This window comes from Cebus imitator, unplaced genomic scaffold, assembly GCF_001604975.1.
Source record: "Cebus imitator isolate Cc_AM_T3 unplaced genomic scaffold, Cebus_imitator-1.0 Scaffold27, whole genome shotgun sequence".
NCBI classification, from domain to species: domain Eukaryota; kingdom Metazoa; phylum Chordata; class Mammalia; order Primates; family Cebidae; genus Cebus; species Cebus imitator.
In genome coordinates, this window is record NW_016107342.1 from 10,048,257 (window position 1) to 10,064,106 (window position 15,850).

Consider the following 15,850-nt stretch of genomic DNA (forward strand, 5'->3'; position numbering starts at 1 on the left):
TTGTTTTGATTTTTTAATAGCAATAAATGAGTCCACTACATGATTCCTCTAAACATCTTTGATTTTAAATAAGTTCTCAGAGAAAACTAATAGCTCTAAAATTCAGCACTTTCTTAAAAACCAAATCCATTTCTACATGATGTAATTTCTTTCCAAAATTAATTTTAAGGACTAGAAATTCCTCACCGCTAATTGGTACATTGGGTATAATATGTGTTTTTAGATACAGAGTAAACAATTTACTTTAGTATCAAGGAAACATAGTTAAGATTTTATTAGAATTCTAAAAATGAATAATAAGCCCAGCCCTGTGCTTGTTGTAATAGCTAAAATAAACTTGCTGCTCACACCACGGTGACTTAGCTAAGCTCTTCTTTCATTCCATCAAACTGCATGGGGCAGCAGCTGGGCTTTTTTCCGACACCCTTGGCATGTTTACTGCAGCCGTGTAACTTAGTCTCAGAGGGCTGGGACTGTTGCTGGGGCTTGGACCACACCTTCCTGCTGCTTACCTAAAGCCCATTGGTCATGGTTTCATAATCAGGCAGTTTTGCACAGTGTCAACATAGGGACATTGACAAAAATATTCTCTGTGTTTCTACAGGTGTTATATTTTTCTCCCCTGGTGACTACTAATCATTCAATTGGACTAAAATGATATATTTTAAAAAACAATATCCCGGCATTGCTGAGAACATGCATATAAGGCCATGAAGGTCTACACAGCAAGGATTGCACAATAACCCATTAAAATAAACATTTGCAACCACAGATAGCTGGACTGAAATCCTGCTCTGATACAAATAACATCTGGACAACTTTTGTTTGTATCTTCCAGCATAAAACACCCTTGAGAAAAAATAGAAGGAAAGCTAAAAGACAAAGGACCACTAAAGGTTTTATTATGCTGTGGGTGTGGTGCCATAAATTTGAGGGGGCTCTCAGGCCACAGTTGCCAAACCTGAATTTAAACAGCATGTTGTTTTTAAAGTTGTAACACTGGTGAGGAACAATTCGGTTTTCTTACATAATTAATCCAGTGTGAAATAGAGTGACTGGAAAACATCCATTGGTTTAAAAATAACTCAATTATTTATAAGTTCCACAGTGCTATAGGATTCCACACTAAGGAGAAGAAAGTGAAACATCTTGGTACCAAGCAAGGGCTTCAGGAAGTCAACATAAACAATCTCATAGTAAAAGATTATGCTGAGGCCAAAGACACTACGGTTTCCTTAGATTATGGATCAGGCTAGCGAGCAGGAAAAAGTTTCCTTCCTTGACATTTATATATTGCTGATAGGTATTAGTATATATTACTAATACCCAAAGAACTGAACAATGTGAAGTGGGGGTGTTAGGCTGCAGGGAACAGAAGGAAGAGGGAGGAGGTCTGGGAAAGAAAGAAAAATGAGCCTCTTTTATAAGATCTATATAACATAGGCCATGAATCATACATGACAGTGAATGGACTTTAATTTCTAATGTTGTTCTTTGATGTGAAGCAAAATAATTACAAGCCGAAAGATACTAGAAAGTATTATATTCAATATAAAGATAAAGAAATTAGCCATAAATAAACCCTTCTATAAAATCTCATGCTCAGGGCGGGCTCACAGTTAGCAACATACATTTGTGTCAGCTACAGCTGGCTGCTAAACAAAGGGAATGAAAGTTTGCTTTAGTAATATTAAAATCTTGCAAAATATTTCACAGTTGTCTCAGGCATTTTTTGCTCTTTTTTTCTACTTAAAGGAGGCATGTGAGAGGTGGCAGTGATCTGAAAGAGCCAAGTCAAAAGTTAGATCATGGATCTGTAAGGTGCCTTTAAAGGTCTAGAGGGCTTTACTAAGTCATGTGATTTACTTAAATTTATCTACTGTTTCAGCGAGAATACAGAGATAAATAAAATAAGGAAGCAGATTTTTCTTTTTTTTTTTCATTTGGCCACTCCATCGACTGTGGGTCTAGTATGCTCCAAACTTACTGTATTTGTTTTTTTATCCTTGGAAACAAACAAATATGAAACACGATTATACAATTTATTTGCTAGGCTAAACAAACATGGTTTTGATGTGCTAATACCCATAACAACAAAAGTAGATGTCAGTTATTTAAATAAACCATTAAGTTGAGAACAGTAATTATTTCTTAAAAATTTGTTATTGATTCATGAATATAACCTGATACATCAATTTTAGTAATTCCACTATAAAAAGAGATTTTTTTGTTATTTTTGAGGAGTTGTGACAGTGGAAATATTGAAGGAAGGTAATGGGGGAATTACAGTTCCAGGTGGTTGGAATTATAATATCTAACTGCTATTAAGTGAAATTGTTTTAGCTGTAGTCCTGGTACTAATAACTGGGAGATTACTGCTAAAATAATTTTACAAAGTTTTTGACTAAGGATCAAGTCAGCAAATAGGCTCATGACTACCTTGTTCCCTGACAGTTCCATTGCCTTGCCACTTTTTCCTTCTTTTTTTAGTATCAAGTCAATGCCCATTATCCAGCCATCAGTGGTCTGTTTCTGCAGTTTGATCTTTAATTTCACTTTCCCTATCCAACTCAAAAAGACACAAGCATATCAAGGCTTCTTTGATGGCACTGAGTTCCTGACGCAACAAAATCCTTCTGGAAATAAACTAGAACAATTCCACTGATGAGGTCAGTGCATCATTTATGCATGTGAAAAGAGAAGAGAAAACTGAATACTGTGCAAAAAAACTATCAATTTGCTCATTCTTTGAAATTTTTTCATATACTCATTTACTTAAGGCCTACTTGTGCCAATGATGTTAATTATTAGGATGGAGATACAACGTATTGCTTCTGGGGTGGAAGTTAATGATAAGTGTTACACAAATAGGGGAAGCCATGACTCTTACTAAGGAAGCTGAAAATGGCTTCAAAGAGGGTAAGACATTTGAAGTGGGTCTCAAAAAAGGAACAGGATGCATTTGGTGAGGAAGAAGGATATAAAGTATTCCAGGTAGAGAAAAGATCATAAGAATGAAGAGGCATAAAACTGCATGATGCTTGGGGAAAGTGTCACTGTATGGTGTGACTGGAGGTATGTGATATGAGATACAAATGCAGAGATAGGTTGGGACTAGACTGCAGAAGAAGCCATGCCAAGGAGTTTTCTCTCAAGGCAATGGGAAGAATGGAGGATTAATATAGAGTATGAAATAATCGGCTATAAAAATGTAAGTAAAACTTGCTCGTTTGCCTTGAAGAAAGGAGCAGGCTATTTTTAGCAGAAATTGCTACAGCCTATTGTAGAGTGAATTATAACGGCCACCTTAGCAGTGAGAAAAAGATGGCAGCTCATGAGGTTCAAGCCAATTGTTTCTGTTTCATCATTCCTTACCATCCACCCCCACCTTCTCTTCGGTTCCTGATTTACCAGCATAGATTTCCTTATCTACCAAAGAAAAAAAGACTTTAATCTCTGTCTCCTCCAACAACAACAAAAAAAAATTAGAAAATCCCTGATGTTTCAACCTGTGGACACTAGAGCTGTACTCCCATGAGGAAAGTGAAGTGATAAATTAGGCATTGATCCAGATTATGCAAGCCTCCTTTACCCATCATCACCTCAAAAATTATCTTGCCTTTTTTAAAATCTCTATACTTAGTATAAAAGAAACACTTTCCTAACAGATTATCCCTTCACATTTTATTTTGTATTATGTAGCTATAGACTTAATAAGCCTATATGAACAAACTTTCTGGCACTTTGCAGGGGCAGCACTAGTTCTTTAAAAAAAAAAGAAAAGAAAAGAAGAAAGATTGTTCCAAGATAAAATGCTAGCATTATGACCCACGCAGACCACCTGGAATTCTTTAAACCATTACACTCAGTAACAATTCTTCTCATGCAGTGTAGCTTGTACTTCCTAATTTCTCAAGAGATATTTACTTGGACACTAGCTCTTTGTTTTCAACAGTTTTCCTGCCCTTGCAAATTAATCCCCACCTGTAGTCAAATGCTTCCATTTATGAAATCACAACAGTTGTTTAAGTCATTGGATTAAGAATGGAAAAGTTTATGTAATTTGGGGGATGTGTGAAGAGAAAAAGGATATTTTTAAATGAGCAAGACAAACGTCTTATCGATGATTTTATCATCCTTACAGATAAAATAATAAAGAAAAGTAACCGGGTATTCCTGGAACTATGAAAGTAAAGCTGAAACTACGTTTTTTTAAAGGCAAATGGAAGTGACTAGTACAGATCTTCAATGGCCTTCATAATCATCAGAATCATTCATTCACTCTGTACTCAGTACAATATAATACCACCAAAGAGAAGGCTGAAATGAATGAGCTAATTATTAGGCTCCATTCTGCTAAGCTACTATGAGATGTTTCGAATCACATGCATTTACCCTGTGACACGGAGAGCAGAGTCATATGAAAAATCTGTTACTGAATTTAAATTAGATTTTATATTGTCAAACTGAATTATTATGAACCCTAAATAATTTTTGCAACAAATGATGCCTATGATCTACAGTTAGTCAGTTAACCAGATAATTGCCAGTTCTCCAAGTTCTTCATGTTGTGAAAATTTAGATGGCTTATCGTGGAAGAGGACCATAACCTGCTCTTTCCTGTGCTCTGTTTGAGAGGCAATGATGAGGCCATGATGTAAAAATAATGAGTAAGTGGCGAACTTAAGACTTCCACTTTCAACTCACAAATAACATTGAAGATCATTAATAAACTACCAAAAACCAGTGAAAGAAGGATCCAAAAGTGTCAGATGTTACCATTTCCAATGATGAAAACTGAGAGTAGTGCCTATCCTTACTAGCCAGATTGGAAAACCTCATGATTACTGGAGCATTCGGTAGGGAATAATTAGACCTACATTGAGCTTTGCTCCAGACCCAACTAACAAATCTTAAAAGGAAGATCCAAAAGAATCAAACTATGTTCATATGATTTAACTGTGTGCCAGAACATAGCTCTAGAATAATTACAGAAACATAAATATCAGACACAAAATAAAATAAAATATATGATGACTGTCATCTAATCAAATATGACCAGGCGTGAGAAGAAGTAGAAATATACAACCCATGAAAAGAAAGAAAATCAAGCAAATCAACATAGACCTTCCATAGATGTTAGAATTAACAGATAAAGATGATAAGTTGGAATTTATAATTGCATTGTAAAAGGTAAAGAAAGAGATAAAAATGTTTTTTACTACCAAAATCAAACTTGTAAAGATGAAATCTACAGTCTCTAAGATGAAATACATTGGATGATATAAGTTGCAGATAAGATGCTGCAGAAAAACAATAATAATAAATTTGAAAACATAGCATTAAAAAACAAAAATAAAATATATATTTTTAAATGAACAGAAAAATATTTTTTAAAATACTTATTTAAAAAAGGATTAGGGAGTTATGGAACCACTTTACATGGCCTAATATTCGTGTAACTGGTGTCCCTGAAAGAGTTGAGAAAAAGAGGATGGACAGAAAAATAATTTGGACAAATTATGACTGACAATTTTCTTAATTGATGAAAACTGCAAACCTGTAGATCCAGGAAATTCAACCAAACTTAACCACAAGAAATACAAAGAAAACCTCACCAGATTACGTTATAATCACATTGCTCAAAACCAGGGATAAGAGAAACTTTTAAAAGTGCCCAGAAAAAAAAAAGAAGCAAAGATAAGGATAAAGAACCAAAGATAAAGAGACAGCAGATTTCTTGTTAAACCAGTAAAAACAGGAAGACAGTGGACTATCATTTTTAAAGCACTGAATGAATAAATCTGTGGAATTAGAGTTCTACACCCAGTAAAAACATCTTTCAAAAACAAAAGTAAACTAAAATTTTGCATGTATACAATGGCTGACAGAATTTGTTACTAACAGGTAGGTAATATAAGAAATGTTAAAGGAATTCCTTCAGGTTGAGTAATAATAAATGAAAATATGTATCTACACAAATAAACAACATCAGAAAAGGTAATTACACGGGTAAACAAATTGTTTTCTTAGTATTCAAGCTCTTTAAAATATTATGGACTATTTTAAACAAAAATAATAAAAATATGTTGTGGGGCTTATAATATATGTGTAAGTAGAATTTAAAACAGCAGTAGTTCATATCTAGGACAATACTGATAGAAGAATACTATGGTAGAGTTCTATATAGGACTGTAATAAGTTAAAGATATATACTATGAACTATAAGATAATCATTAAAGTAATAAATCAAAGACTAGTGGTTAATACATCAAAAAACATAAAACGGAATAATTCATTATATTAGGGTGGTGGAAAAGTAATTGCGATTTTGGACTTTGAATTTTAAATCATTATAACTAGGCTCAAGCACATCTTTATTAATCAAAATAGGAACCATTACATTCAACACATTTGTCCCCATGATAAATAAGTTTGTTTGTTTCTGTAGCATAAAAATCCATGTGTTGGGATTTGACGATCTCTGGGAAAGCATTTTCTGCATCCTGCTGGTTATGGAAACCTTTTCCCTGCAAAAAGTTGTTGAGATGATTGAAGACATGGTAGTCAGTTGGCCAGAGGTCAGGTGAATGAGAGATGAGATAAAACTTCATAGCCCACTTCATTCAACTTTTTAAGTGTTGGTTATGAGATAGGCGGGCGGGAGTTGCGAAGAGTTGAGCCCTTTCTGTTGACCAATGCCGGCTGCCAGCTTTGCAATTTTCAGTACATCTCTTCAGTTTGGTGAGCATACTTCTCAGATGTAATGGTTTTACTGAGATTCAGAAAGCTGTAGTGGATCACAATGGCAGTAGACCACCAAACAGTGACCACAACATTTTTGTGGTACAAGTTTGGTTTTGGGAGATGCTTTGGAGTTTCTTATATGTCCAACCCCTGAGCATCACCAGTTGTCATATAAAATCCACTTTTCCTTTACATCACAATCCAACAAAGAAATGGTACATTGTTGTTGCATAGAATAGGAGAAAACAACACTTCCAACAACGATTTTTGTTTTTATTTTTGCTCAGCTCATGAGGCACCCACTTACTTAGCATTTTCACCTTTCCAATTTGTTTCAAATGCTCAACAACCATAGAATGGTCAACATTCAGTTCTTCCACAACTTCTTGCATCATTGTAAGATGATCAGCTTCCATGATCACTCTCAATTGGTTGTTGTCAACTTCCAATGGCCAGCCAATATACTCCTCATATTCAAGGCTCTCATCTCCTTTGCCAGACTTCTTGAACCACTACTGCACTGTACATTTATTAGCAGTTCCTGGGCTAAATGCATCGTTGATGTTGCCAGTTGTCTCCACTTCTTTATGGCCCATTTTGAACTCAAATAAGAAAATTGTTCAAATTTGCTTTGTGTCTAACATCATTTCCAAAGTCTAAAATAAACAGCAAATACTAAGTCATTAGCAAAATAAATAAATAAATGCCCATTAAAGTGAGGTATAACATAATCAGATTTATTTAAGAATGTATTCCAATGTCAAAGGGCAAATTCTAACAATGCAATTGTTAAACTGCAATTACATTTGCACTAACCTAATACTAACTCAAAAAAGGCGGAAAAATACAGCAGAATGGGAACAAAAAAGAAATAATAAATAAATAGTAGATGACAGGATTAAATCTAACAATACCAATAATCATATTAAACAGAAATAAGCTAAAAATTCCAATGAAAAGGCAGAGATGATCAGATGAGATTAAAAAGCAAGATCTTACTATAAACTGTCTACAAGAAATGCATGTTAACTACAGAGAAAAATTGTTTACCATTAAACGGATGAAAGATTTACCATACTAACACTAATCAAAGGAAAAATTGAGTTACTATATAAATTTCAAAGTAAATTGATTTCAGAGTAAAGAACATAGCCAAGGAAAAGCTGGTCATTTCATAGCGATAATTAAGTCAATTTGGCAAGAGGTTATGGCAATCCTAAAGTTTGATCTTATTGATAAGAAAGCTTCAAAACACATGAAGTAATAACTGACAGAACCACAAGAAAAAATAAATGCATTATTATGGCCAAAAGTTTCAGTACCCCATTTCAATAACTTATAGAACAAATATAAACTAAGAATATAGAGGAACTAAAAAAAATGTACTATCAACCAATTTGATTCATTGAACACACCACTCAACAAGAGTCGAATATACATTCTTTTCAAGTGCACAGGAAACATTTATTAAGATATCCGATTATCTGTCCATAAAAGCAGTCCCAATATATTTACAAGGCCAAATAAACATTGTCTGTTACTACAATGAAATTAAATTAGAAACAAATACCATAAAAATCTCTGGAGAATCTTACAAATATTTAGAAATGATGGAACACATTTCTAAGCAATCCATTGGTCAGAAAAAGAAATCAAGAGATAATTAGAAAGTCTTTAGAAATGAAAACGAAAACACAGCATATCAAAATATATGGGATGCTGCCAACGCAGTACAAACCATGATAAGCAGGAAAAGTTATAGCACTAAATAACTGGTTAAATAAATTTTCTTAAGTCTTAAATCAATGACTTTAGTGTCTTCTATAAAATACTAGTTATAATAGGAGCACAAATTAAACTTAAAGCAATAAGAAAAGAAAATAATTAAAGAGCAGAAATTATTGAAATAGCAGAGAAACAATTGAATGACCATTTAAGAGATCATATGAATAGCCCTATCTATTTTAAATAGGTTGAATTTTTAATTTAAAAACATTCCAAAAATTTTTTTAATCCCAGATGGTTTCAGTAGTGAATTCTACCATACATTTAAGAAAAAATTGTACCAATTTTGTGCAAATTCATTTAGAAATTGAAGAAGAGGGGAAATGTCCATAAGCATACTATGAGGACAACATTAGTCTGATAGGAACACCAGACTACCTCATTGCAAGAAAACTACAGACCTGTCTCCCCTCATGGTGTGCACACAGAAATTCTCACTGAAATATAAGGAAGTCAAATGCAACAGTATACAAGCAGGATAATACTTTATCATGACCAACTGGGGTTTATCTGAGTGATGCATGATTGATTCAGCTTTCAAAAATCAAACCATGTAATTCACCACATTAATAAATTATTAAAGGAGAAATATACAATCACGTTAATGCAAATACACATAATTGTAAGTATCTGGCAAAATTCAATATTCATTCCTGATAAAAAAAAATCTTAGCAAACAAGAAATAGATGGCAATTTCCAAAGCCTGAAAACGTACATCAAGGGGAAACATGCAACTGATGCCATGCTTATGGTGAAAAATTGAGCAAGTCTTTCTCTTAGAGCAAGAAAAAGACAAACATTTTTGCTCTCACCACTTTTATTCTACAGTGTACTGGAGATTTTAGACATTTCAATAAACCAAGAAGAAAAAATATTCAAATTAGGAACAAGGAACTAAAGCTGTCTTAATCTTAGATGACATGACTGTCTGTGCAGAAAATCCTATAGAAATTACAGAAACAGCTTCTAACCCTAATAAGTTAGTTGAGCAAGACTGCAGCATATAATTCTGATATAAATTTATAATATACTAGCAACAATCTGCAATTGATATTTTAAAAATACTATTTACAATAGCATAAAAATATAAAATTCTTAGAAATAAATATGATGAAAAAATGCTCAATATTTGCACACTGGGAACTATAAAATACTGCTGAAATAAATTAAAGAAAAACTAAACAAATCTAAAATTTGTATGCCCATTGGTTGGAAAAGTCAGTATACTTAAGATACCAATTTATAGATTTAATCAATCTATAGATTGAATGTAGTCTCAAACAAAATCCCAGCAGGGTTTCTGGAGAAATTGACAAGTTGATTCCAAAAATTGTATGGAAATGTAAATGATCTAGAATAGCTAAAACAATATTATGAAAGAAGAGCACATTTGAGGGCTGAAACTTCTTAATTTAAAGACTAGTCTAATGTGACAACAATTAAGACAGAATGATATTTGGCATAAAGATAGACAAATAGATATGGATAACTTATTTTTGACAAGCGTGAAGATCATTCAGTGGAGAAAGCTTATGCTATTTAACAAATGGTTCTGAAACAAATGAATATTAATATTCAAAGAAAAACAAACTTCAATCCTTATCTTGAACCATATTTGAAAAATTAATTCAGCTGGATTATACACTTAAATGCAAAATACAATACCATAAAACATCTAAAAAAATCTTGGTGTCATTTGACTAAGCAAAACTACTTTTTAAATATAATACTAATAGCATTTATCTAAATATAACATTTTTTAAAAATAAATCAATTGACTATCATAAAAAATCAGTTCTTTAAATAACCAGTGTTAAGATAACTGAAGACAATGTGTAGACTGAGAGAAAATATATATCAAACATAAATCTGAGAAAGGACTTTTATTCAGAAAAAAATAAATATCTCTTAAATCTCAGCAATAAGAAAATAAACAGGCTGGGCATGGTGGCTCATGCCTGTAATTCCAGCATTTGGGAGGCCAAGGTGGGTGGATCATTTGAGGTCAGAAATTCAAGACCAGCCTGTCCAACATGGTAAAACCACATCTGTACTAAAAAAAACAAAAATTAGCCTGGTGTGGTGGCCAGCACCTGTAATCCCAGCTACTTAGGAGGCTGAGGCAGGAGAATCGCTTGAGCCTGGGAGATGGAGGTTGCAGTAAGCCAAGATGGAACCACTGCACTCCAGTCTGAACAGAGTGAGTCCTTGTCTCAANAAAAAAAAAAAAAAAAAAAAAAAAAAAAAAGAAAGAAAGAAAGAAAAGAAAATCCAATTAAAAATGGACAAAAGATTGAATAAACACTTAATCAAAGGAGACAAGCAGAGGGCATATAATCGCCTACATATGCCAAAGGTATTAAACATCATTATTAGAGAAATGCAAAATAATTCAATGATCGATATTACTACAGACTTATGAGAATGGCTAAAATTAAAAAGACTGACCATACCAAATGTTGATAAGGATTTGGAGGAACTAGAACTCTCATATTATAAATACTGATGTAAATATAAAATGGCACACCACTTTGGAAACAATGTGGCAGTTTCTTGAAAAGTTAAATATACACATATCATATTACCCAGCCATTCCACTTCTACTTAGTTACTTAAGGGAAAAGAAAATGTATGTGTATACAAAGATTGGTACAATAATATTCACAGCAGGTTTACTTTTAGTAAGCTCAAACTAGAAATAACCCAAATATCCACCCTACGGGGAATGCATAAACCAATTATTATATAGCCATACAATGGAATACTACTCGGCAATATAGAGAAACGAACTAATGATACACACGACATGGTTGAATCTCAGATTATTTTTGCTGAGTGATAAAGACAGACAAAAAATAGTGTATTTTTTATTATTTAAAATTATGGCATATTCTAACTAATCTCTAATAACAGAAAGTAAATCAGTGGTTGCCTGAAGGGAGAAAAAGTAGGGAACCAAAAGAAAGGATTACAAAGGAGACATGAGGAAACTTTCTGTAGTGATAAATAGGTTCAACGTCTTGAGTGGAATGTCAATTTCACAGGTGTATATGTACATCAAAACTTATCAAATTGTAGATTTTAAACATGTAGTTTATTATATTAACATTATACCTCGATAAAGCTATTAAGAAACAAAGCATAATTATTTTAGGAATGCTCAATGAATACTTAATTATGAATTGTCCATTTCCATAGACGTTCCCTCTATAAATTTGCACATAGTCTTGCATACTGTGGATCCCTGTAACCAATGTAAAAATTATATAACAAGGTTACATTTTCCTGCCTATAGAAGTCGTATTTTAATGAATTTGGAGCATAGGGATAATTGCATTTCTTGAATTCAGCCCTACTTATTCATGCATGCAATGTTTATACTGCAATATTAACATACTGTGTTGGTTTTGATCTGTTTTTTGAAGACAGAAGAGATTCCTCCACTCAGAAAAGAGATAACCCAAATTTGGTTAGAATCCAAATGGCATTGTGTGACCTAATTAAGTGGTGGGTATTTCATGAGCTTAGTCTTTCACATCTGGCTGTTATTAGATAGCCCTACTTGGCTACCCTACAAAGTAGCATTTGATCTAAGGGCCAACTCTGCCCTACAATGTATTAACATCTCTCACACTGACTAAATCCACAGGGAGAGGTTGGGCCCAAGAAACCAGGCAACAAAGTAGGAGATATCTCTGCAGAGTGACTAATTCTTTTTCTGTTTGATTTTTAAGTGCATTTTGCCTTGACTAACTTCAAATATTGATTGTTAGAAAGTGGACTAGAAATGTAATGATTGACTGATCGCAATGTATTACATACAACGAATTTTGAATACCACAGAACTAATTGAATAAATGAACGGAAATATTAATATTGAATTAATAGGAATGATCAGAGTGAATTAAACACAGCGGGCCAAATTCTGCCCCTGGATATGCATGCACAATTTCCATTGACTTCAATGGGAGTTTTGTTGTGTGTATCCAAGGGCAGAATCCAGCTTAATTAATTTTTTAATTGTTTTTAAATGGTGAATGAATTGGTTAAAGTGCAAAGCACCAGAGACGACTTCGCACATATTGCATATATCCCTGTGTTTTTAAAAATATGCCTGAAATACATTCTTATAGTCTTACATATATAACCTACCACAAATGTTAAAATTTAAAGTTTGCAGAAAATAATGTAAGAAATAAAAACATTGCTGTTACATTTTCTTTGTAAAAGGTTAATGCATACAAATTGCTGCAGACTTCTATTTCTTTATATTAAAATGACAAAATTTTGATTTATTAATGAGCTTTTAAAATAAATCTGAAGCTTCGGTGCCCAGGAATCCATCCATGTCCTCCCAACTGTCCTCTAGCTGAACTCAGTAGCTCAAGGTACTCTCTTTACCATAGCCTTCTTGTATTCATCACCTTCTTATTTTAGTTAAAAAATTATTTGACAAATACTGTGAATGCAAAGGCTTATTATTTGATCTTAAGTAACTGTCACATCAGTTTAGTTTTTAGTACTTAAGAAATTTTACTATGAAATCCCTTCTAGATTAAGGGTCCATAATAAGATTTAAAATATGTTTGATCCCTTAATTGATTCCGTCATTAAAATAGCCCAATTCTACTCTACGTCATCACATCCACTGGCCTGCCTCAGGCCATAGAAAGTCAATGACTTAGACCTGAAATTTATAACAATTTGACATAAGACATCATTCCATATCATCTACCAAGTAAAGAAAAATAATCTTTTGTGAAATAAGCTTTAAATACGAACAGAAATGTGTGTGTGCATGTGTGTGTGTGTGTGTGTGTGTGAGTATTGGGAATGGAGGTTTAAAGAACTCTCTTGTATAAGGACAATAAAAACAAAAATGAAATATTAATATTATACGTTCCTTGAGTGACTGCATAAGGTAACATTAAATTGACAACTTTCTTTGTTTTAATTAATAGGTGTTTTTTAGAGAACTTTTAGCTCCACAACAAAATTGAGCACAAAGAACAGCACAAAGCACAAATTCCCATTTGCTCCCTCCCTGCTGTCACATACATTAACATCCCCACCATAAACCTCCCTAATCGGTGCAGTACGATTGTTACAACACATGAACCAACATTGACATTATCAATAAAGCCCCTTAGTTTACACTAGCATTCACTCTTGGTGTAGTACGTTCTATGGATATTGACAAATGTACACAGACATGTAGCCACCACTGTAGTATCCTACAGAACAGCTATTCTGCCCTAAAAATTACCTATTTCATTTATTCACCCCTTTCAGTCCAAAAATCCCTGACAGCCACTGATTTTTCTTTTTAGGCTCCATAGTTTGCCTTTTCTACAATGTTATATAGTTGAAATCTTACAGTGAGGAGACTTTTCATATTGATTCCTTTCACATAATAGTCATTCAAAATTTCTTGATATCTTTGCATGGTTTGATAGTTCATTTCTTTTTAGCACTGAGTAATATTCCATTGTCTAGCTGTAATGATTTATCTATTCATGTACTGAAGGACATTTTAGTTTTTTTCACATTTTGGCAATTATAAATCTGGTATAAACATTTGTGTGCAAGTTGTTGTGCAGATGTGTGTTTAACTCTTTTGAGTAAATACCAAGAAGTAGAATTGATGGATCAGATGGTAAGAGCATGTTTAGTTTTGTAAGAAATTCCCAAAACTGTCTTTCAAAGTAACTGTACCATTTTGCTTCTCACCAACAGTGAATGAGAGTTCCTATTGCTCTGCCTCCTCATCAGCATTTGATGTTGTCAGTGTTTTGGATTTTACCCATTTAAAATGGTGTGTAGTGATATCTCATTATTATTTTAATTTGCAATTCCCTAATGACTATGATGTCAAGCTTCTTTTCATATGTTTATTTGCCATCTGTATATCATCTTTGGTGAGGTGTCTGTTCAGCTCTCTTGCTCATTTTTCAACTGAGTTGCTCATTTCCTAATTGTCCAGTTTGAGTTATTTGTATATTTTGAATAACAGCTCTTTATTAGATGTGTTTCTGCAAATATTTTCTACTAGACTGTTACTTGTATTCTTATTCTCTTGACAGTTAAAGTTTTTTAATTGTTTTTTTGCTTTTAGAGACAGGGTCTCACTCTGTCTGCCAGGCCCAAGTGCAATGATGCAGACATGGCTTACTGCAGTGTCAATCTCCTGGGCTCAACTCTTGCCTCAGTCTCCTAAGTAGCAGGAATTACAGGGGTGTGCCATCAGGCCCAGTTATTTTTTTAAAATACAAACAGAATTTTACTACGTTCTCCAGGCTAGTCTCAAACTCTTCTCCTCAAGCAATCATCTTGCCTCAGCCTTACTGGAATTTTGATAGTCTTCTTCACAGAGGAGAAATTTTTAATTTTAATCAAGATCAATGTTTCAATCCTTTATTTTTTTCATGAATTGTGCCTTTTCATTTAAAATGTCAGCACCAAACCCAAGATTTCATCTGTATTTTCTGCTGTGTTATCTTCTAGGCGGTTTATAATTTTGCATTTTATGTCTGTAATCTATCTGAGTTAATATTAGGGGAGAGTATAAGGCTGATATCTCAATTATTTTTTTTTTCATGTAGATACCTAGTAGTTCCAGCATGATTTGTTGCAAAGGCTATCTGTTCTCCATTGAATTGCCTTTGCTACTTTGTTAAATATCAGTTGACTGTATTTGTGTGGTTCTATTTCTGGGATCTCTATCCTACTCCATTTAGCTACTTGTTTATCAGTTTGCCAGTACCACACTCTCTTGATTATTGTAGCTTTATACTAAGTCTTGATGTCAGTGTGAATTTTTCAAATGCATGTAATCCTTTCCCTTCAATATTGTTTTGGATATTCTGGACCTTTTTCCTCTTAATATGAACTTTAGAATCACTTTGTCAGATTGTTTTCGTTTTAGAGGACTTTTTTTTTTTAACTCAGTTGTCTTTTGTATTGGTTAAAATTAAGTTAATATAAAAAACAATTAGAGCTGTCCTTTATTAAAAAATCTTTTTTGAAGAAGTTAATAGCTACTTAAAACCTAGAATGACTACCACTTAATGTATTGGCAAGAGTCATTATTAGATTTTGCCATAATAAAAAAGTTTGCTGTCAATGAAAATTAATTATTTATACAGTAATTATGAATATAATTTATACAATATGGATATTTGGAGAATAAAATATTCTCCATATTATAGTGTAAGAAAGAGATATTAAAACAAATATCAAAGCATTTAAAATTACCATTATTTTAAATAATCAAGTTCAAAGATACTTATTTTTCTTTTTTTTTTTTTTTTTTTTTTT